Below are 24,462 nucleotides of genomic sequence, written 5' to 3'. Positions count from 1 at the left end.
TTGAAATGGAACGCAAGTCCCAACTTGGCAATATCCAACCTAAGAATTATGTGTGGCATGAAAAGGGGAATCGTATTTGCTTTGAAGGATAATTATGAGCTAATTGTATGTAAGAATGGAATAACCACTTCTCTTCTTAGAAGCCTTCCATTCTCCCTACTGAGTGTGCAGCACACAGGCAGATCCAGTCAGGGATAATATGCCTCCTGGAGCACTGCTGTGACCAAAGAATTAATGCCACAAATATTTGATTGGGATTACTTAATTAGGACATTAAGTGAAAAGTTTGTCCCCAAAATAGCTCAACATGGGAAACAAGATAACATTATAACCGCACTTATTAAGCATTTCGAGTTTGCAGTGCAGCATTAGTTATGAATAGTCTACATCCTAAGAGAAAACAACGTAGGTATTAATATTTTCCATCACCAGCTCCTTGCTAGCAGCACATAGCCTGGTCAGAGAAACTATTCATTTCCCAGATTGTCCATCCTTTCCTCTGCAGGGGACCAAACGTTCAGATAATCCCAGAGGGTTTTTTTTTCCCATTTATTTATTTATTTTGACAGAGCGAGAGAGCAAGAGCAGGAGAGGGGCAGAGAAAGAGGGAGAGAGACAGAATCCCAAGCAGGCTCTGCACTGACAGTGCGCTGATGTGGGGCTCAAACTCACCAATGGTGAGATGATCACCTGAACCAAAATCAAGAGTTGGTTGCTGGGGCGCCTGGGTGGCTCAGTCAGTTAAGCATCTGACTTTGGCTCAGGTCAGGATCTCGCGGTTTATGGGTTTGAGTCCCAAGTCAGGCTCCGTGCAGGCAGCTCAGAGCCTGGAGCCTGCTTCAGATTCTGTGTCTTCCTCTCTCTCTGCCCCTTGCCTGCTCATATTCTGCCTCTATCTCAGAATTAAATAAACATTAAAAAAAAAAAAGAGTTAGTTGCTTAACTGACTGAGTCACCCAGGGGCCCTGTGATAATCCCAGAATTAAAGGCATTTCTGAAAGTCATTATGAACTCACTTCTCATTTTACTGAATTTCTTCTGATTAGACATTGGTTCCCACAGCTTCTCATCCTTTCATACCTTTTAAAACTGTCTTTCATTTTGATTTCAGTCCTCTAAACATTGTCCATTTCTGCTCTTTATTCACTGTTTCATTGGTTTTGCTTCCATTTTTTTCAGGATGGACCTGGTTTTCACTCCTACAAAAACAATCATGGACGAGAAAAGGCTTGACTTTGTGGTTCAGTTCAAATGATTTTTTGTGCTCGGAAAGCAAGCTAAACTCTACAGCACTTTCTGTTTGGGAATCCCAGAACACACCCAAATATGGTGCCACCTTCTCCATGAAGCCTTCCTTGATTTCCTTCAGACAAAGCTACCTCTTGTGTAAAGTAGCACTTCCCTCTGTTCTCTGTAACACCACATCATTGTATTTACACTTACCTGCTCTGTCTCCTGCACCACACATGAACCTCCCAAAAGGCAGAGAGCTTGTTTTATTCACCTTTACACCTCTGGTCCCTCACCAAGCCTGACACCTTATTTTTTGGATAGAGATCATTTTGTCTCACCTGATGCTATAGGATGGAAGTCTCAAATTGTAGCTTTTGGGCTGGATGAGACCAACACACATTTTCTGTTTAGTTCACAAAGAGCTGCCCAGCACCAGCCTTAAGTATTTTTAATTAATTGCCAATCTTAAGAACAGAGAAATATTGGGGCACCCGTGTGGCTCAGTGGATTGATTGAGCATCCGACTTCGGCTCAGGTCATGATCTCACGGTCCGTGGGTTCAAGCTCTGCATTGGGTTCTGTGGTCACAGCTCAGAGCCTGGAGCCTGCTTCAGATTATATGTCTCCCTCTCTCTCTGCCTCTCCCCTGCTCGTACTCTCTCTATCAAAAATAAACATTAAAAATTTAAAAAAAAATAGAAATGTATCATTGTGAAAATCTACAGTTCCCGCCCAATCTTTAAAAACAACAACAACAATTAGGAGATTGGGCAATGCTGAGCTCAGATTCCAACATAGGAGCAACCACTGTGGCGAAGTGGCTGCTACCCTCTTTTGGAGGACACCACGGCTCTGGTCTCCAAGTGACCACCGCTTGCCAAGAATGTCACAGGCAGCCATCAGAATAGCACTGCAATGACAGGCTCCACAGGGACAATTTTGAGGTCAGTGGTTTCAGGACAGAGCACTCTCCCGATTGTCAGACTAGAGATGAGGAATTAATGTTGACACGGGTGGGGACCCCTGGCCCGGGAAGCCCTGGACTTGCTCCCCGTCGCCCTCAGGTGACGCAGCTTTGGTAATGACTGCTTCAAACGAGAGCACGCTTTCTGTTCGGCTGCTCTGGAAAACCCACTCAGAGTTCAGCCTCCAGTTTTAAGATGTGAGGATTTACATAATGAGGAGGCAAAATGGTAACCTAGTCACTTTTTGATCCAGATGCCTTCTGAAACCTAGGGCCTCAGTGAATATTAGGGGGTGACCCCGGGTTCTCCCTCTCGTCGAAGCACGTAGTGTTTATTCATCTTGTTAAATTCCTTTTCTGGCTCTTCTCTCCTGCCTCCCACACTTCACGAGTACGTGCATTTCTGTCCTCATACTAGTGCTCTCAAGTAATGTCTTGGCCGTCCTAATATTCTAATCTTATTTGTCTTTATTTTTTTGTCTCTACCTATCTTTTATATCGTAAAGTGTTTGGAGATCCAAAAAGTAGAAAAAGTAAGACCACAAAAAATTAATACCTTCTTAGATTATGAAAGTAAGACATGACTTTCTGTAGACCTTTTAGAAAATAAAGCAAAGCATATGAAAGAACAAACCAATCATCTCTCTTCATTGTGACAATGTGCCTCATAATGGAAGCATGTTGCAAATATAACTTAAAGTTCTGCTGTGTTCACTTAACTTTATCTTATACTCTTTTCTCCAAAATTATCTGAAAATATTACTTTTAATGGAAATGTAGTATTCCATCAAGAGATGGATAAAAGCTACTCAGCCCTTCCCCAATATGCATCAACATTATATCTGATTTATTTTTTACTTTATAAAAATTTTTTACCCTACATTTAGCTAGTTCCTTGCAGGAGATTTTTCAAAGTGAAATTTCTGGCTCAAAAATTAAGAATGGTAAAAAGAGAAACTTGATGAAACATATGGCCAATTGCTTTTAGAAAGTCCACGCTTTTGCAGCCTTGCCTGCTGCCCATCAGAACACATGGCTCCCTTACCAATATTTTTATGATAAAATTTAAAAAAATTTTAATAACCAGTTGTAAAAATGTTTTAATTTGTATCTGATTTTGTTGAGTATGAATATTTCCAAATATTTATTGTCCACTGTATTAACCCTTTTGTTTCTTAATTGTTAATATTCATTGCCCACTTTTCTGTTGGCTCATTGAGAATTTTTCTGATCCCAGAAACTTCTTATCCATTTAGGATAGTAGTCCTGTGTCTGTTATATGTACTGCAGATATTTCTCCCAATGTGCCAATGGCCTTTTCATTTTTTATGACAATTCCGCATCCTTACGTTAACTTTTTTAAGGTAGTATGTCCCATCAACTTTCCTTTTTCTTCCTTGTATACTTAAAATCCTTTACAAAATGGTAATTACATGGTTGTGGGTGGATAGAGGTGTCATCATGGTGATCATGTTTCAGTATCTCTGAGTATCAAATAATCGCGATGTACTCCTTAAACTTACATGTGTCCTATGTCGAGATCTCAATACACCTGGGGGAAAAAATAAAGTAATTTTTTAAAGCCCTTTACATTCCTGAGATCAATTAAATAGTCACGTGTGTTTTCTTTTTGGTTTTAGGTTTTAAGTTTAATTTGGCCAATCCGCTTCACACTTAACATGGGTCATGGCGCCCATTTAGCAGTACCCAAGATGACCAGCTGCCAAAGGCGACCGTGAGAATAAACTCAGGCCCGCGCGTCACGTGGGCGAGTGAATCACAGAGGCGGGGTGGGTGGCTGGGTGGGTCTGGCTCCTCCCCTGCGGAGAGGGAAGTTGTGCCGACAGTGCTGTTCAAATAATGCTTGGTATATGACAAGTGACCAGAAAGGCCATCAAGATACTTTCAAATAAGTTATTCTTATTTATTTTTTGAATGTTTATTTATTTTTGAGAGAGAGTGGGAGCAGAGAGGGAGAGGAGGACACAGAATCCGAAGCAGGCTCCAGGCTCCGAGCTGTCAGCACAGAGCCCTACGTGGGGCTGGAACTCATGAACTGTGAGATCATAACTTGAGCCAAAATTAAGAGTCAGAGGCTTAGCCGACTGAGCCACCCAGGCACACCCCCAAATAGTTATTTTCAGACAGCATTTGGTAGGCGATGTTTCCTTCTTGTGAGGGAAACTCTCCGGGGTCTGCTGAAAGACCACATCGGCGCTTTGCTGATTTTTCTATAACTCTTCCTCTACTGCTGTTGCTTTATTAGCCTTGCTTTAGAACACGTCCAAAAGCTCTCAGAATCATTTTTTTGGAAATGTTCTTAATTAGTTTTTTACTCTTTCAAATTAACTCAATAATTTTATTAATTTCTCTCCACCCAAATCCCACTGGGGTCTTTGTTGTAATTTTGTTAAGTCTAAAAATTAATTTGTTATTTAAAAAATTAACTTGTAAAGATATAACATCTTTATAATCTTGATTTGCCCATAAGGTAAAAAAATAACAGCTAACCTTCGTGAGGGCTTTACCATATGAGGTATTTTCACCTGTCAACCCGTATCATCTGCACAATGGTTTTCAGAAGAAGGCGCACGTTTACAAGTGAGGGGACTCAAGCACAGGCTCCTTTAAAAAAAAAAACACTGTTGGGGCGCCTGGGTGGCTCAGTCGGTTAAGCTTAAGACTTCTGCTCAGGTCAGATCTCACATGTGTGGGTTCCAGCCCCACATCGGGCTCTGTGCTGACAGCTGGCTCAGAGCCTGGAGCCTGCATCGGGTTCTGTGTCTCCTTCTCTCTCTGCCCCTCCCCCTCTCATGCTCTGTCTCTCTATCAAAAATAAATAAAACATTAAAAAAATTAAAAAATTAAAAAAAATTTTAAAACCCACTGTTATTTAAAAAAAAGTAAAAAAATTTAAAAATCACTGGTGGTAATGGACATTAACTAAATTTATCCTGGTGGTCGTTTCACAGTATGAACATATACCAAATCGTTCTGTTGCACACTAAGAGTATTACATGGTCATATGTCAATTATATGCCAATAAAACTGGGAAAAGAAAAAAGCATTAGAAAAATTTTTTAAATGTTTAAAAGTGTGCAAAACCACCAGCTAGGTTTTTCTACAGGAGGATGATCCCCAGACACTCTCTCCACCTCTTTCCTGCCTTCTTATCCTTACTTTCCATTTCCCATTCCATTCCAAACTCTTTCTCTACCTACTCTACTTCTTTCTTTTAGTACTGTGTAATTGGTAGTATTCTGCTATTCCGGAGTCTAAATTTAGTTGATTGGAATTGTTATGCTTCATTAAGGAAGCAGTATGAAACGTCAGTTGACCTTTGTTGTGAGCCAGGGTCTCATACCCCACCCCAGCCCCCCAAGAGAGAAGGGGTGACTTCGAAGGTAGACACTGTGGATAAGTAGAAAGCCAGAATGTCTAAGATATGGGGAAGGGAAAAGAGGGTGCAGAAGAGAAGTTTCAGGATGAAATTTCACCTCCACATTTAGCTTTAAGAACCCAAGAATACATTTACCTTGAAATGATTGAGCACCTACCGTATGCCAGGAAATGAATGAAACTTTACCCTTCATCCATTATGGGCGATGTGTCTATTGGCGTTAAGCAAGTTTGCGGAAGAAAACTTCCAGGATCCTGAAGAACCCCGGGCCATGCCAAGGAGGAGAGCGGAATTGTCGCCACTTTGCCCCTACAGAAGAAAACAGTATTCACTTCACTGCTTGTCCCAGAGCAGAAAATGGCTTTAATTCGTGATTGATCTGACAGTATGACAATGCAGTTCAATTAATGTGGATTCTTGAAACATTTCCAGATTGACGTAACTATTTACAGCCTTACATGGATTGGACTTTCACTCCCAGGGGGCTTCTTACAATTCAGTTTTGGACCTTGAGACCAAGACCAAATCTAAGGCTGGCTGGGGATACCTGAGGCCCCAGCACGGCCAGTGTAACAGGCAGGCTCTTGGCCATATGGCATCTCCTGAGCTTGCCATTCTCTGATCTGTGCCAGAACGGGCATATGCTGGGTAGTCCAGGACTTGACGGGACATCAAAATATCAGAGAGCTAGTATGAGGTTAAACTTTTATTTCTCGTCTTTATGGCATGAGTAGAAATGGAACTGAAAGCAAGCAAAAAATGCCATTATTATTTTTTAATTTTTAATGCTTTTTATTTTATTTTTAAGAGAGAGAGAGAGAGAGAGAGCGCACAGCAGGGGAAGGGCAGAGAAAGAGGGAGACACAGGATCCAAAGCAGACTCCAGGCTCTGAGCTGTCAGCATAGAGCCCAAAGTGGGGCTCGAACTCATGAACCTGAGCCGTAATCAGCACTCAACCAATTGAGCTACCCAAGGTGCCTCTCCATTATTATTTTTTAAATGTGTACTTATTTTTGAGAGAGAAAACGCCAACAGAAGAAGTGCAGAGAGAGAAGGGGACAGGGGACAGAGGATCTGAAGTGGGCTCGTGCTGACAGCAGAGAGCCCAGATGCCAGGCTTGACCTCAGGAACCGTCAGACCATGACCTGAGCTGAAGTCAAGGCTCAACAAATCAGCCACCCAGGTGCCCCATGAAAATGCCATTATTGATTTTAATGCATGGCAGGTTGAGGTTAGGACAGATAATATAAAACTTTTGGGCTCTCTGAGGAATGACCTGTTTATACTTATTAAATAGGTTTTTAAAAATATCCCAAAATGAAAGAGCTGCTATAGTTACAGATTTCACCCACTTGGCTTCACATAAGCCTATTTTCTTCATATTTTGAGAAGAGAAGTATCTAGAATCTGACTGATTAGTGACTTATTTTTTGAGGGAGTGCTTGGTTGAATCATCAGATGGGATGCGCACACGAACAAGTCATTGCCTCTGGATTTGTGCTATTATCAAATATGTACATTATTTTCCCTGTGTTGCTATTTGGACTCTACAAGACTGAATGGCAGTTTGGCTCAATTAATTTTGGATGCTGCCTATTATGTAAGGGCGAAGTAAGCTTCTCAGAAAGAGCCACACCTTCCAATAAGCATCCTGACAGGCATATTGGGAAGAAGGGAGAAATTGCGCAGGGGTGTAGGGGGTGGGAGGCTGCCAGATGGTGGGGGCAGAAGGAGGCAATGCCTCGAAGGCCAAGTTAAAGGAAGAGCTTAGAGAGAAATTCCCATCTGTGGGGATGGGGTGGGGGTGGCAGCACAGAAGAGTAATAAGAAAAGAGAGCTTACAGAAGACTATCAGAAAATGGGAGGTCATTTTCAATCTGGACCTCTCACCTAAGGGACTAAGAGAGAAACCATACACACGAGAAAGGACATCAAGAAAATGCACATTTGTTTCATTCACAAATGACGGTGACTATCCTCTGAAAGTTCATGTTAGTGGCCTTGAGAAGGGAACTTTCTTAGTATCAAAATTGTGCCCATTTGCCAGCATTCACAAGTTGCTGTGAAATGCTGACAACTTGCTTAAGCATTGCTTGTTTTTACTATTAAAGCCGCTGATGCACTTTAATGAACTCTGTTTCATAAAACACAAAGGCATGTCTCTTTTCTGAAAGAAAAATACGAGTGATTTTCTCGGCCATGTTCTTTCCTTATAATGGAATCTGAGATATAAATGCAATATTTAACACATCTGAAATTTAGAATGCCCTTTTTAAATATACGCATGCACGCATGCACATCACTCTATGTGTGTCCCTAGTTTGCTAATTGTGACCAAAGAATTAATTACCAGTTGAACTCAACTCTTAATGAATGAATATACAAGTAAGATCCTCCTTATATGACGAAAATTGTTACAAATAAGATGTAAGCATGAGGCTCCATTTAGATTTCATTAACCAAATGCTTCTAATAGGAAGATAAGGAAAGAGGAATATTCAAGTCTTCCAATGCATAAAGCAAAGCAGAATTAATTTAAAAGGGGAGGGGATAAAAAGAAAATGGAAACCAGCAAAGAGTTCTTTCTCTAGGCATGGGAAGGGGTTTGTGTGTACGTAGTGTGGCCAGACACTAATGCGTAGACGAACGTACACAGTGCACGAAGCACTTATCTTCACAAATACATTTGCTTGGATTCAACAGTGAAGCGGAGAACGCTTGGTCAATGTTGAGACCGCGCCACCTTCTGGTTGCCATGTGCATGACAGGCACTCATATTGTTTACAGACTAGCGTTTCTGTTTTATGCAAAACTTATATTGAAGGGAGGCAGCAGATACGTTACTTGTGCTATGCACTCTGTCCCCTGGGAACTGTATTGGAATGAGAACACGATCCATAAATGTACTCCAGTGACTGCTCTGCTTGAAAATCGGAGTTTGCCTTTTAAGCCTGATCAGCTGTAATGGTATATGATAGGCCAGCCGCGCACAGGCAGGAAAGGCAGGCGTGCGAGCAGGAGCCTTCGGTTGCCCGTCTTCTCCCTGGGTGCCACTTTGGGAACTTCTTAGAGTGGCAGACATGGAGGCCCAGCAAACATGGCAAGGCGTCTGCTGGTCAGGGAGAGTGGATGGGGGCTGTGCCGCGGTGCCTACAAAGCTGCAAAACAAGTAAACATGGAAGCTAATTTCCGGACAACTGCTGACACGCCTTGTGGCCAAATGGCGATTTGGGGAATTACGTCCCGCTGAAATGCCTTCCTAGTTTCTGTTGGATCAGTTATGGAGTCATGGCCTTGGGAGTCTTGGCTGGAGAGGTGAGCTCAGCATGGACACACCTTTGCCACCGCACCAGGGCATCCCGACAAGAGGACTTTGGGAGGACCCTGACCACCCATTTTATGCGAGTATCTGCCATAGCCACATATGAAGCGCTAGTGTTGGAAAAGAGTCACGAAGGGAAGGTGGTTTTTTCCTCCTTGCTTTAATTAAGGAGTTTATGTCTTCATCAAAATTAGCCCTTGAGGTTAAATGCTTAAATGCTAGGAACCTTGTGAATGCTTCCATAGAGGCAAATATGTTTGTATAGACAAAATAAGCCTAGTTGAATAATTGTTCTTTATATTTTATCAGTGTAGACTTCTAAGATTCCTTGGGCAGGCAGCCCTATGCCACTCCACCGCCCACCCTCCAGTGCTCACCACTCTGCACCCACCCACACTCTCTTAGCCCCAAGAATGAAACAGAGAGGTAGTCCTACTTTTACCAACAGAAAGAAGTAAAGTTTGTAATGATCCGGATGACTTCTGCAACTTTCTATTTCACAACACCTATGTTGTCAGAAACTGTAATATTTTTGCAAATTGAACTACTTCTGAATCTACGAGTAAAATGATCAAGAAAGGAGTAGTTAGAAAAAAAAGAAAATGCAGGTTTAATTTAAAAAACTGGAGCTAGCTTTGGAGGTGGTAGCTCATGGTCCTAAATTAATATTGGGATTTACTCTATTTAAAGTTTGATTATGAAGATTAAAATCTACTGAGATAGGTTTTTTAAAGGGTACCCCCACAAAAAGAACAGTGAGGGTAAAGTGTGAGACTGAACAGATGATGCAGACAGAGCCCCTTGGAAGTCATGAAATTAGAAGCTCGCCATTTGGCAGCTGTCAGCATAGTAACTGATTCAGGGAAGTGTCCTAATGGACACTGAGAGTGGTGGGTGAAAGTAAGAGGATGATTATTAAATAATCTTCTAGTATCTCTCTATAGAATTCATTAGAAAGGATGAAATAGGAACTTGAAAGTGCAGGAACGTGGTAAATCTCCCCATAGCCAAGTAATCAAAGTTAACACCACCAGCAAACACAGATCTAGTCTGTGCTTCCTGAGATGAAGCACCGAGGAGAATTTAGCACTCCTTCCCATGATACTGCCACAAAAGCTTGAAATCCAGAATTCAGGAGGAAACATCAAGGCAACCCTAAATGAGGGATGTTCTGAATGATAATTGAATTCACTCACAAAACATCAGTGCTATGAAATACAAAGAAAGACTCAAGTGCTGTTCCAGGTTAAAGAAGAGTGGAGGCAGGATGGCTTGAACAAAGTACGTGGCTTTGGATTCTCTCTCTTATGAAAGGCATTGAGTCAATTGGCAAATCTGACTAAGTATCTGTAGATTAGCTAAGAGCACTGTCTTGGTGTTGGTCTAGCTCCTGATCTTGTTAATTGTACTGTGGTTACCTAAGAAAACTTCTTGCTTTTAGGAAATGCAAATTGAAATATTTAGAGGTAAAGGGACTTCATCTCTGCAATTTCTCTTAAATTACTCAGTTAAAAAAGTGGTAAATGCTAATATCTAGACAATTGTGCATATGAGAAGTCTTTGTATTTTCCTTGCAGTCTTTCTGCAAGTCTGACATTTTCAAAGGAAAAAGCCTCTAAAAGTCAACAAAATATTGACAAATCTGCCATTTCTCTCAGCTCATAAAGGGCCAAATAACAAGTAACTCTAACTTTTTTAACCAAAAAGCAAGTTAGTACTAGAGACTAACTTGCTTTTTGGTTAAAAGCAACTTCAGGCACAGAGGGTGGAATTTGGAAAGCGAATCTTCTCAGAGGACCGTCTTTGCACAATCAGCTGCAAATCAGCTTTCTGGCCTATTTGAGCTCCATACTTTCTCTTCTCTTCTTGCCAACACTCTGTTCCTTCTTTCATTCAAATAACTTTTAAGGTGCAGGCTGACCCTGTGAACTCAGCTTCCAGTCTACAGCCCACGGAGAGAATTCCAGTGGACTATATATCAAAGTGCCTCCACAGTGGACAAACAAGGGCTTGGACAAAATGGTACCATGGACAGCTTCCAGGAGGAGTTTTGCAGATCTGAATCAGGGGGAGATTGAAGACATTGAGGGGAAACAGGGGTGCAGTTGTAGAGGGGTCTTTCCAGAACCCATTATTGTAGGATGCCACCTCAGTGGTGGGGGGTGTGACTGCCCACCGAGCAGGGGCTGGAGCACACCATGTTTATCCCGCAAGAGCATTTGAGTTCTAAAGCTTGGTGATGGAAAACCACTGAAAGATCATGCTTAGATTTACGTGTTAGAAGAGCCCCTGTTGCTCAGGCTCCCTTTGTAATTCTTTCCTTGGTCAATTGACTTTTACTCACTGAATGACTTTTTGAAGTCAGATGCCATACTGGTTTGAGGAGCACATGATCAGAAACATTTGATTTTTGCTCTGACAGAGTGTTTCCATTCTGTAGTCTCTGTGGCTTTTTTCTTCCTGCTTTCTATAATTTAAATTTGAGCCATGTTCAAGACCTCTGTAAGTTGTAGTTGGTCTGCCTGGTATTTATTTGTGCTTCTTAACCTCTCCCCAGAACTCCTAAGCCTGCTGTCCTTATTAAGCTAGAAGGAGAAGGTACTCGAAATATGCCACCATATAATGGAAGGCAAACTTTGCCTCTCCTAACCAAAGTAGCCAGTTTAAACTGCACTCAAAGCTTTATGCCCAATTCTAGCAGGTAATATTAAAATTATAGGATTCCCTGAAACTCATCTTTTTAATCCATTTACTTAACAATATTCCTGTCATCTCAACATTTATAAGATAAAATAATTGTATCATTTGTATAATTCTGAAATGTAGTTAGCCATTATTTTCAATTATTTTTTTCACAATATAGTATGATCATTTATATTTCATGCTTAGTACACTAATTAGGTTAATAGCCTCTAGTGCTTCATACTGTAGTATTTTATTTCATGGTGTTTGAAAGCTATCTTGTATGGAATATAATTTTCACTGTTTAAATTCACATATTATCATTATTTTTTGAAGTATATTTTCATTGTAAGAATCAGCAAGGGGAAAATACTCAAGGTAGTTTGGATTTTCTCAAGGAAAATAATGTGTTTTTCAACCAGAGCACCTACTGTGTACGTAGCATTAGGTTAGGAGCTCTCAGAGGCCACTCAAGAAAGAAGAGTGGACTGGGAGAGTGAGACCAGAGGGGACTTTTCTGGAATTCATTTGGCAGTTAAAGAAATCATAGGTTTCTCTAATACATACTTCCGTGAAATTCACAGGCAAAATTTGAATTTCAGTCCTCAAGCTGCTGCTTCCTAGCAACACAAATAAGGCAAGGTGACCACGTTAAGGCTCAGTGTCCTTGCAGTAAAATGCAGGTAATAGTGACACATTGGTGACTCTTGCTCTTCCTCCCTTCACTCTTAGACTTCAATACATGGCCCTCCTTAAGCAGTAAGTGGTCTTTCTCCATCCATGGTGTGGTCAACATGGTGGTGCCTGTTGGCCCCTTGGTCGTTACACTCAGACTCATGTCAAATCCACTCCACAGTTCATTGAACCTCAGCTACTTCCAGAAATAGAGACTTAGGAGTGGAAAAGTGAGTGAATGAATTGATTTGAAATTTAGGGTATTTATGGATCTTGTAATGAACTAAATAAATAATGATTTGGGTTTTAAATTTATTTTAGATTTTAAAGTAAGCTCTACATCCAACATGGGGCTCGAACTTACAACCCTGAGATTAAGTCATTCCTCTCCCAACGAACCACCCAGGCACCCCTGACTTGCAGGTGTTTGATAATTAGAAAATTCGAGCTACTATTCTTCCCTTTTCTTGTCCCACTTCCCATATATTCCATCAAGTTAGTTACCTTTTTAAGTAGACATACATAATTTTTATTCCTTTATTCTTTGCATTTGCACTGCTACTGCCTTTCCCCAGTCCCCACTGCCATCCTTCTTTTCCAGACTGTTGGCAAAAGTGTTCTCACTTGTGGCTGGCACCCACTGCAGCACTGGCTTCTTCTGATCATCAGTCTGTGGACTGCTGCTTTCCCTTTAGTCCACATACACCAGCCAGAAGCTTTTAGTCTTTCTGAAATTTTATTTTATTTTATTTCAAGTATTCTACCCCTTAATAGCTTTGTCAGTGCATAAAGGAACAGTAATGGTTAAGTTACTAAGTATTCCACATAATTGTCAAATCAGCCATTGGTTTTAAGTCCAGTTTTAGAAACATCACTTTCATTTTGCTTTACTAGCAAATAAGGCAAATTTAAATTGGGCCTACTGAGGGGTGCCCAGGTGGCTCAGTCAGTTAAGCATACAACTTTGGCTCAGGTCATGATCTCATACTTTGTGGATTCGAGGCCCCCATCGGGCTCTGTGCTGACAGCTCAGAGCCTGCAGCCTGCTTTGCATTCTGTGTCTCCCTCTCTCTCTGCCCCCACCTCACTCATACTCTTTATCTCTCTCTTAAAAATAAACATTAAAAAAATAATCAAAATAAATAAATTGAGCCTACTGAATTTGTCTTGCTTTCCCACCATATCCTCTTATGTGAGGATAAAACTAAAACTTGGTCATCCCAAGGAAAGTGTTGGGAAGGGGTGACGGTGTCCCCTACACTGGGCCCAGGATGGCAGATGTGGGGACAGGACTCACTCTGTCCCTTGCTACAGGTCACAAGTCATTTCGAGGTGCTGAGGAAAGGGTCCTGCTGAGGCCTCCTCCTGAAGAATCTAAAGTGTCCCAGCATCTTGTTCATTTCCATTTTGTGCCTGAGTGACCTCGCAGACTGTGACATGGGTACTCTACCTCACTACGGAGGAGATGGGGGGGTCTGATCTGGGCCTGGTGCCACCCTTCCCATTGGACTTAATGTACTCAAGGTCACTAATCACTTGTGGGTTCAGACCTCTAAATTAGGCAGGGAAGGTCCAACCTTAATACAGAGTTTGCTCAATCACAGGGGAGAAATGTGATTCAGTGGCCCAGGTCTAGACACAGACCATTGACACCTGGTGTAGCCCAGTGCCCTGGGCCCTCTGCGCTTCCCTTTCTGTGCTGTGGGACCTTGGGAAAGTCATCCAGCCTCCCTGGGGTTCTGCTTCTGTATTTGTCAGTTGGTTGACAAAACTGACTTTGTAATATTGTTGTCAAAGTCTTAGTAGCAAACTTTGATTGAGGACCTGGAGAAGGGAAGCTAATTCATAATCTTAAATGAATGTAATGTTATATCGAAGATAACTCTTCCTATTCATGTATTTTAGCAATTTGCCTTTAACCCATATAAGAGATTAATGACTTTTCCTGATTTTCAATGTGAGTAGCACTGTTGAGTCCACAGACATTTTAGAAAACTTGATTTTCAAGGTAATTCTTCTACTGGGCTGATAACAATGAAGTTTGTTTAGCTATAAAGAATATTCCCAGAGGGACTATTGCGAAATATCAAATGGGCAGAAAGAATTGGTGAGTAAATTTTAAAGTTCTTTTTCCCCCCAAAGATTTTCTAAGAGAGATACGTTTTGCACACTGGCAGTTTTAATCCATCCCTGTAACAATATTTTGGGAGATCTGTTATATGTCAGGCTCTATGGATAACAAATGACTGGGCTTCAGCTCCTAGCCTGGAAGAAGTTTCCAGTCTCATAGAGAAAACACTTTGTGTTGTATCATCATACAACGTGATGAGTTCCAGCGGAGTGTAGCCACGCCTGAGAGCAGAAAGATGATTTTGACAATCTCTTGCTTTCTGGTCTGGCTTAACACTTTGGGGATGAGAAATTCGGGACCAGGATACTGTGATTTTAGAAGGCTATTCCCTGCAGACAGGACTGGGTGCTGCTGGCTAATGGGGGAAGGATACAGTCATCAGGCACTTGCATTTTTCCAAGTGGTTAGTGGTAGGAGCATTTCCATTCTTTGGTAGATTGTTTACTCCTTAATGATCATGAAAAAACGACCATCCTCCATAGGCTACTTTTTCCCAGTCTGTTGAAATTATCCATTAATTCCCGTCCATTCCCATCTGCGTACACAAAAGGAGCACAGGCAGAACCTAGAACAGCGCCGCTCTGATATCTGTGTTCCTCTCTGATGGAAACAAGGCTCAGTCTGCATGGCAGAGTCTAAAGGACTTAAAACAAAAGGCAGTGGGAAGCCACCGCCAAAAGCAGCTCTGACACAGGGACGGGCCTTTTGTGTCCTGCCCAAACTGGAGCTGTTCTCAAACCGTTTAACTTGTGGTGCTTTTCTCCGGTTGCCTTTTCTTTGAAAACTAATTGCAGATGTGAAATGGCCATGTTTAAATAATTCATTAAAAAATAATAAATCCGGAGGAAAGTGGCAGAGGTGCAGGGGAACCTGGGGAAGTACAAAAGAGGGGTCGAGCCCGGTGCAGTTTTCCAAGGGGCCCCTCTCACTCGGGAGGGCCTGATGAAGGTCCTGGGTGGGTTTTGTTCTTTCCGGGGCGCTCGACCTCCTCCTCCATTAGAACGCAGGCAGCGGTCGCCTCCCACGATTTGTGAAAACATTTGTAAATGCTGTTATTTGGGCATGGGGAAAATTGGTACCTTCTGACTGAGGGAGACTCATACATTTATAATTGTGTTTCTTAATGTCGAGGAACAGCCTTTTAGCCCTAGCAATTATGCAAAGCGGTTAGACAACATTGTGTAATGTAGGCAACTAAATGCCCAGAAGATCCTTCACTAGAAAAACAAGAGCTTCTGCAAGTTTTGGAGATTCTTCGAGCCAGACAATTAACGGAACTCTACGGTGCCTTTGTAAGGTTTATAGCTCCTGGAAGTACGGCTGTGCCTGCAGAAGTTATTTTAAACGTGACATCCTTGAAACTTCTAGATCAATTAGTTTGTGGTAGAAGGCGATTTCTCAGTCTAAAATTACTTTTTATGCTGATGTATCATTTTCAGTAATAAGCTTTTTCTTTTTTATCTTTCTCTTTCTTTTCTTTTTTCTTTTTTTCTGCAGAACTAATTAGTAACTCCTGCCCTGGAGGAACTGTTGCATATTGGTTAGACTTTCACCCCCAAATTTTGGGGGAATTTCCACCATGTTCTTCATAGCCCCTCCTCAAATGTGGAGGGGGGAGCTGGAATGGTAGGGAAAAAAGCGGCTCACTAGTGCTCTAAGGAGATGACTTAGGTCTCTCTATTCTATTACACCTGCTAAACACGTCAAGGGTTCAAATACGCACCACATCTACTATTCTATATGCCCATTGTAGTTTCTCTTTTAAAAGTACCATGGCATCTCTTCTGCCACATAATGCCAAATATGCTCTGCCCAATGCTTTGTGATTGAAAAAGTGGCCTTCGGGGCACCTGGGTGGCTCAGTCGGTTAAGCCTCCGACTTTGGCTTAGGTCAGATCTCACGTTTGTGGGTTGAGCCCCGCGTCAGGCTCTGTGCTGACAGCTAGCTCAGAGCCTGGAGCCTGCTTCGGATTCTGTGTCTCCCTCTCTCTCTGACCCTCCCCCTCTCATGCTTTGTCTCTCTGTATCAAAAATAAATAAAACATTAAAAAAATTTTTTTTAAAAAAGAGAAAAAGTGGCCTTCAAAGTTGCCACTCAAAAATATCCATCTGGCTCCTTAAATCCTACCGCATGTCTTTTCTTTTCCCAAATCTCAGCTGAGGAAGTGTATGTTACTTAATTGCTGCTAAGGATCACAGATGATGGTTTATAGGTTTAGGCAAATAGTGGGCAGCACTTTGTTAGCCAACGGAAGAACAGGCTGGAACTTGATAATTATCCTACGGAGCTCAAGTGGCCCTTAACAGCACCTACCCCCCCACCCCCACCCCAGCATCGGGAAGCCTGTTTCAAAACAAAAGCTCCTTCTTGTTAATTAACCTGTGTGCACTTGTTACAAATGAAACCTATTTGTTTCCAGCTAATACATTTGCTGTTACTTTAAATATTCATTTGTTATTATGCTTGTTAAGTGAAAGGTGGAGAAGAATGTTTTGGATGACTCCCATCAGGATGCACTGAGCTTTAAGAGATCAGCAAATAGACTAATATGTCAATGATGTTGCCATGGGCTCTGCCAAATCTGCTTGAGAAAGAGGAGTTTCTCTCAACCATGAAAACGAGATAGAGGCAATTGAGAAGCAAGGCACCCACAACAGTAATCCGTGAACTTTCATTAGAGGAGAATTTTCCTAAATGTTACATGCAATTCGTGTGAGCTTGGTTCCATCTCTCAATCAATGTCATGACTGTTCTGTGCCTGGGTGGACAAAAAAAAAACAACTGGACACATGCAAACGGGTATGTCTTGATTTTCTCTTTAACCAAATGAAATGATGAGCCAAAATCATGAGGAATTTGCTTAGTTACTTTTAAGCAAAAGTAATTTGAGAATCATAAGGAAATTAAGATATATTCCATAATATGTTAGAAGTGCGGTCATTCAAAATGCAGTAGAAATAAGCATGCATTCATTTAGAATATTTTATATAACATCTAGAATAAAATAGTGATTCTTAGAAAGCCTGCCAAAATGATCACTTAAAATGTGGGCAATCCTATCATTGTTTTTAGGTATTTGTTATTCTCCAAACTCATGTTGGAAAATTTTCTAAAACATATTATTCTCAAAGTAAGAGTAACCTACCTGACAAATTATTTAAATTTTTTTTATGTCTTTGATTTATTTTTGAGAGACAGAGAGAGATAGCGCGAGCAGGGGAGGGTCAGAGAGAGAGGGAGACACAGAATCCGAAGCAGGCTCCAGACTCTGAGCTGTCAGCACAGAGCCTGACGTGGGGCTTGAACCCACGAACTGTGAGATCATGACCTGAGCCGAATCCGGCCGCTTAACCGACTAAGCCACCCAGGCACCCCCTGACAAATTATTTAAAGAGATGAATAAATAATATTTTATGCTAATGTCAGGAAGGACTTTTAATTTTGATTTGGATGAAATATTGAAATGTCATGGCTTTAAAATTTGCCCTTCACCACTTGTTGGAACAAGCACTTGGTGTTTTATGGAAACCAACCTGAAAATAAACTATAAAAAAAAAAGTTGCCCTTCAGAATATCTCGTTTTGTTGCATCAAAAGTCATGCTTATGTGACTTCAATTAGGTTCTGTTACCTGCATACAGAGTTCAAAATACACTTGAATATTGATGGAAGCAACATTCACACAGCCACCAATCAATTACTTTGATTCTTCTGTTTTAAAATTGGTCCAATAATGCATTTTAAAATAGGTCAATACTGCCTGCTACATGGAGCAATATGTCTAATTTGCTTCTATTCATCATGATCATGTAGGTAAGAACAATATGCTTAAAATCCCCAGTTGTCACTGGGAAGAGTGATACGTAAAATTGACAAAAGAATTTATAAAATTGCTATATGGGTATAATTTTTTAAAGAGATGTGGGGAACTGGAGTGGCTCAGTCATTTAAGCATCTGACTCGTGATTTCAGCTCAGGTCATGGTCTCATGGTTCATGGGATTGAGCCCCGTATCGGGCTCTGCGCTGTCTCTGTCTCTCCTTCTGCCCCTACCCTGCCCACACACACACACACACACACAAAATAAAAGGAATAAACTTTAAAAGGGAGCGAGAGAGAGAGATGTAACATATCCCTGCATCATCTTTTTCCCATCACCAGGTAATACTCTGAATATATCGTTCATTTTCATAAACTTGATGGGCCAGCACACCTGAACACCCACATTCTCTGTTTACCGACTCAACAGAGACAACTTCTCTATGCCCAGAAAGGATGTGTCTTGCCGCTCCCTGCCACAGCATTCGGAAGAATTAGAGAAGACACGCCTTTCACTCTCACCTTACCAAATCACTTTTCTTCTCAATACAAATGCTTCAGGGACACCTGGGTGGCTCAGTTGGTTAAGTGTCTGACTTTAGCTCAGGTCATGATCTCACGGTTAATGGGTTCAGGCCCCGCATTGGGCTCTGTGCTGACAGCCCAGAGCCTGTAGCCTCCTTCGGATTCTGAGTCTCCCTCTATCCCTGCCCTCCCCCACTCACACTGTCTCTCTCTGTCTCTCAAAACTAAACATTAAAATTAAAAAGAAATTCTTTATCGGCTGCACCAGCAAATATTTACAAGCACCTATATGTGGCAAGTGATGAGGAGCTGGTACCAGGAGGATTGTGATAACATCCACTACCACCACCCTATGTTTTAAGTTCTATCACCGATTAGGGATGGTTACCAAGAGGACAACAAGAAGGGAAAACATGGAAGTTCATCTTCTGACTAATATCCTCTGTGTATCTCACCCATTAAAAGAATGTAAATTCAGGGCATGTGGGTGGCTCAGTTAGTTACACATCCGACTCTTGATGTCATCTCAGGTCATGATCTGAAGGTTCCATAAGTTCTAGCCCCATATGGGGCTCTGTGCTGAGTGAGCATGGAGTCTGCTTGGGATTCTCTCCCTCTCCCCCTCTCTTTGCCCCTCCCCATGCTTCTTCTCTTCCTCTGTCTCTCTTTCTCAAAATAAATAAATAGACATTTTTTTTAAAAAATGTGAATTCATTAGGTAACACACTAAAGGGAAGAACACTTCCCTGGGACTTGGGAAGCCTCCACATGTGGCCTTTGTAAAGTAACAAGCACCCTTGTGCCTGAGTCATCTATTCCTTCTCACTTAGAACTGGAGAACCAAAGGAAAAAACCAGCAAGCTATTTTCATTTGCATCCTGGTATATGTTGGACTCACATGGGGGATGTTCAACTCTTAGAACACTAGGGCTGTGCTTAGTGCGCTATAATCAATACAAATAGCTCATCCTTCTATCATTAAGTGGGTATTTGGAAAAAGTCATTACATCCTTAAGCATTGCTTTAGCGCTAGGAAAGAACTTAAAAATTCATAGTGATCACTTACCAGGATTCTTATATCACCTATTGTCTACATCATTCTGATTAACCACACATATGCTGCCTTGAACTGCTATGCACAATTGCATTTATCTACTTTCATAATAAAGGTTGCAAATGTAAATTACTTATGCACATGTCTGGTTAGTCATTAAGAGAAACTTTATCAATGCAGTGCTCACTATAAACCAAACAATCATATACTACTATTTATAAGACAATTATAACACATAAGTCCTCATGTCTTTTATTAATATTCTTGCTACTGATCTAAGCCTATTTGAGCATTCACAATTATTTGGTTCTTTTGGGTAGATACATATAGCTTCTAATAGAAGTAGGTGATGGCTAAAATTCTTTCCCCCCTCAAAACTTTGCTACCTAATGGTTTGTTATATTAAAAGCAACTGTGAGAATTAATTCTACATCACATACATCTATCAGTAAGCAGGGACAAGACAAAGACATATAATCCAATCTGTTAAAAAATTCTTACATAACTTATTATGGAGATAAATGTGTGCCTACCAATTTGAACTACATGTATTGTGCCTTTTACACAATGGAGCTGACAAAATGTGTTACAGGATTCAGGTGGAGGAAATATGGATAGTGGTGGAGAAATGCAACACAAAAGAAGATAAGCTTGACCAGGACTCCAAGAAAAGGCAGGAATGGAGTAGGACCAAGGAAATCCTAAGCAGGAAAGAACCAACAAAAGTTGAAAGGTGGAAATCCTGTAGTCAGGCTTATGTATTTATGGAATTGCACTTTTCCTAATTCCAGCCATCAAAGTTGGAACAACATTTTGAACATGAGAAACATTATCATCAAATTATAGCTGTCTTAGCAGCCATACCACCAGAATTAATCTATTCTAATAGGCCACTCAGGCATAAAGATTGTGGATTTTCTACTTTTTATAGGCAACTTGACTTTCAGTTAGAATATTTTATAACCTATTCCCTAAAACATGAAGGGCTGTGAAAACACTACCTGTAATCCCATTAGCAGTGCAGTGCATTATTGCTGTTAACAAAGCCAAGAATGCAAGTGTCCTCCCCATGTTCATTCATTTATACATTCATTCATTCAGTCAGTCAGTCAGTCAGTCAGTCAGCAATCTGGATTAAGCACCTACCATGTATCAAGCATTGCACTAAATTGTAAGCAGTTACAGTGAGTTAAGAGAAATGCTGCTTAGTATTCTTTATCACCTAGTAACCAATGACTAAGTTGACTAAGGAAACTGTCCAAGTCTATGAGCAGGGAGTGGTGGGCAATGGCGGCAGGAAGGAGGAGAGCAGAGAGCATAACTGACTGAAGCACTACCCCCCAAGACCTCACCTGCAAAGATTCTTAGCTGTTTTCCCATGGTAATCTGGAAGGCTAAGACTGTTTTTAAGGGTGCCTAGAGTCCAGGCTTGTTTAGATCATTTCTGAAAAGTAGGTTTACCGAGGACTCCAATGTACAATACAGGAGGCCACTCAGGTGACTCCATTTGCACACATTATTTGCTCTCATTTTCCAAGGGCATCCAGACACTTGGCAAGAATTTCCAGTTGTTTTCATGTTTGCGCTATAAGGAAAGTTGAGCGCCCAGGCCTCTAGGTACTTTGGTGGGACATCTATAAGCCCAGATTTGCCTGGGATAGTCCAGGTTCTTTCAGCTTTCCAAGTGTGTAACTATTAATAACATCTAATTTCCTTCTTTAAAACATCCCATCAACACCATAAATTATGTGGTCATTTTTAATACTAGCTGACTTCAACCTTGAATAATAGGTCTCTAAATTCATCAACAATATGGGAAAGAAGACTTCTGATAGGTTAAAATACTTCCAGCCAAGGAAAACTGCTATAGGGTTTTCCTGAGCTAGTTACAAGATACTAAAAAAGTTTGGTCCATAGAGCCAGATTGTTGACAAATCAGGGAGTCAAACTGCTATGACCTGGTGGTCAAGGGCACAGACTTGAGCCAGGCAGCTGGTTCTGCCACTTCATGTCAATGTGACCTTATCCTCACTGGTTTCAGTTTCCTCTCTGTAGAGTAGGGACCTTAACAGTATCTATTTCATAGGACTGCAATGGGGATTATATTAATTAATATATGAAAAGTGCCTAGAACAGTGCCTGGCACACTGTCAGTCATGCAATAAAGGTTTGCTCTCATTACCACCTCCTCCAAAACGGTAGGCACAGGGGTGTAGATATCTCTTCAAGATCCTGATTTCATCTCCTTTGGGTATGCCTAGAATATGGAATTGCTGGGTCATAAGGTAGTTCCATTTTTAATTTTTTGAGGACCCCCCCACACTGTGTTGCACAATGGCTACATCAGTTTGCCTTACCATCAGCAACACACAGGGGTTCCCTCTTCTTCACATCCTCATCAACATTTGTGATTCTCTGTCTTTTTTTTTTCCCATGCTGTCTTTTCTTTAATTAAGTATAAAGACTTCCAATCACATCGCCTAAAGACCATTTTACTCACAACTCTGTTTGGCCACCAATCTCTCTCTGTAGCAATGGTGAGGCAGATGCCATTTCCACGGGGAAGAGAAATCCATGGTTTCTTGCCTTTGCCAACAACGGAAACGTTGGACAGCCAGGTGTCAAAGCAGTTGCCACTGGCATATTTCATGTGAACTTTATCAAAAGAAGGAGGCGATCACACCAGTTCTCCCAAGTTAGGCCGTCTGGTCATCATACACAGATACAGATTACCAGTGCCAAACTTGATGAAATCAGCCATCTTTCCTGACTTCAAATCAATCTGAGTGGTGTCATTTGCCTTGATGAGAGGATCAAGATAGCAGATGGTAGGAGCATCATGGGTCACCAGATTCCTTTCATCCCCACCAAGGTATTTCTCCTTTGCACAATTTATACTTCAATAGCAAAGCCAAGCTTGGTGTCACAGATCACACGGAAATTCTCCCCAGTCTTGTGAATGCTGATAACGTCCATAAAACCAGCACAGTAGCTTATATCAGTTTGGACTTTGCCATCAGTCATAATAAGTCATAATAAAATGCTGCATACAGATCTTCTTTACTTAATCTCCTGTTAGGGCATACTTAAGTCTATTTCCTAGGAAAATGATGAAAGGGATACATTCCTTCAGCTTTTGGAACCAGTAGATAGACAAAGGACAAACACACTGGTCAGTTTATCCAGCATCCAATGTGTTAAAGCTGCTACACACTTCATGGGCTTCTTGGGACCACGAGCCATAGCTGCACTAGGCATGGGAAGAGCTGTTATCATTTGTCTTTTTGATCATAGCCATTCTAACAGGTGTGAGATGATCTCTTATTGTGGTTTTTATTTGCATTTCCATGATGATTAGTGATGTTGAGCACCTTTTTCATACATGCGTTGGCCATTTATGTCTTCTTTTGAGAAGTGTCTATTCAGCTCCTTTGCCCATTCTTCAATCAGATTATTTGTTTTTGTTTTGCTATTGCAGTTGTACATTCATTGCAGGATTATTCACAATAGTCAAGATATGGAAACAACCTAAATGTCCACTGACAGATAAACAGTTAAAAAAAAATGTGGTACATACATACAGAGCCATAGAGAGTCCAGAAATCCTGTCATTTGCCACAACATGGTTAAAATTGGGTGACATCATGCTAAGCAAAATAAGCCAGACATAGAAAAACAAATACTACATGATCTGACTTACATGTGGAATATAAAATAGTCAAGGTTATAGAAACAGAGAGTACAATGGTGATTGCCAGGGGCTGAGGGGAGGAAGAAATGGGGAGATTTTGATCAAAGAGTACAAATTTCAGGGACACTAGATGAATAAGTTCTGGAGATCTGCTTACAGCATGGTTATTACAGTTTAAAAAATTGTACCGTATACTTGAATTTTGCTAACAGGTGTGAGATGAATTTTGCTAAAGAGAGTAGATCTTAAGAGTTCTCTACACATACACACACAAGAAAAGAAAGCAAGAAACAAAAATAGTAACTATGTGAGGTGATATGTTGGTTGTGGTAATCATTTCACAACATATATGTTTGTCAAAACATCAAGGTGTACACCTTAAATACATACAATGTTTGTCAGTTATACCTAAATAAAACTTTAACAAAAGGTAGGCATAAATGAGTTAACCACCATTGTAAAAATGAGGCCTTGATTGAGACATGTCAACCACTAACTCAATAGACTATAAAGCAAACTTAATCATCTTTGAAACCAATAGCAAGTTGCTATAAAACTTTAATGATTATATTTGGGATATATATTAAAATAAAGAGACAATTTTTATTTATCATAACTTTGAGCTCGCTTGAAGCGAAACTGTCTTTTATCTCACTGACCCTACAGAAATTTACTATGTTCCATTTTATTACTCTCAACATATAAAGCATTTTGGTATCAATATATGATAGTATCTGAAAGCTTTTTATCTTCTAATATTATAATATTGTAAGCCCCCATTGAATATAAACTCTATTTATGTCTCCTCAGCTCTGCGTAAAAGGTATCATATATATTTTTTGATTTGGATATGCCTCTAAATCAGATAAATTCCATTGGTATACATTAGAGGCAATATATGTTTAACCTGGGAAAGAATCACTGGTAATAATAGGATACATTAAATTAGCAATACTTGACCGTT

At 40.8% G+C, this 24,462-nt stretch overlaps 1 pseudogene; it reads right to left on the bottom strand.

Annotated features, from left to right (window-relative positions):
* Window positions 1–5,779: 5,779 nt before the first annotated feature.
* LOC115290540 lies at window positions 5,780–23,050 on the bottom strand (annotated as a pseudogene).
* Between the last annotated feature and the right edge of the window lie 1,412 nt (window positions 23,051–24,462).

Source organism: Suricata suricatta, chromosome 4, assembly GCF_006229205.1.
Source record: "Suricata suricatta isolate VVHF042 chromosome 4, meerkat_22Aug2017_6uvM2_HiC, whole genome shotgun sequence".
Classification (NCBI taxonomy): Eukaryota; Metazoa; Chordata; class Mammalia; order Carnivora; family Herpestidae; genus Suricata; species Suricata suricatta.
This window is presented reverse-complemented; position numbering and strand designations above follow the sequence as displayed.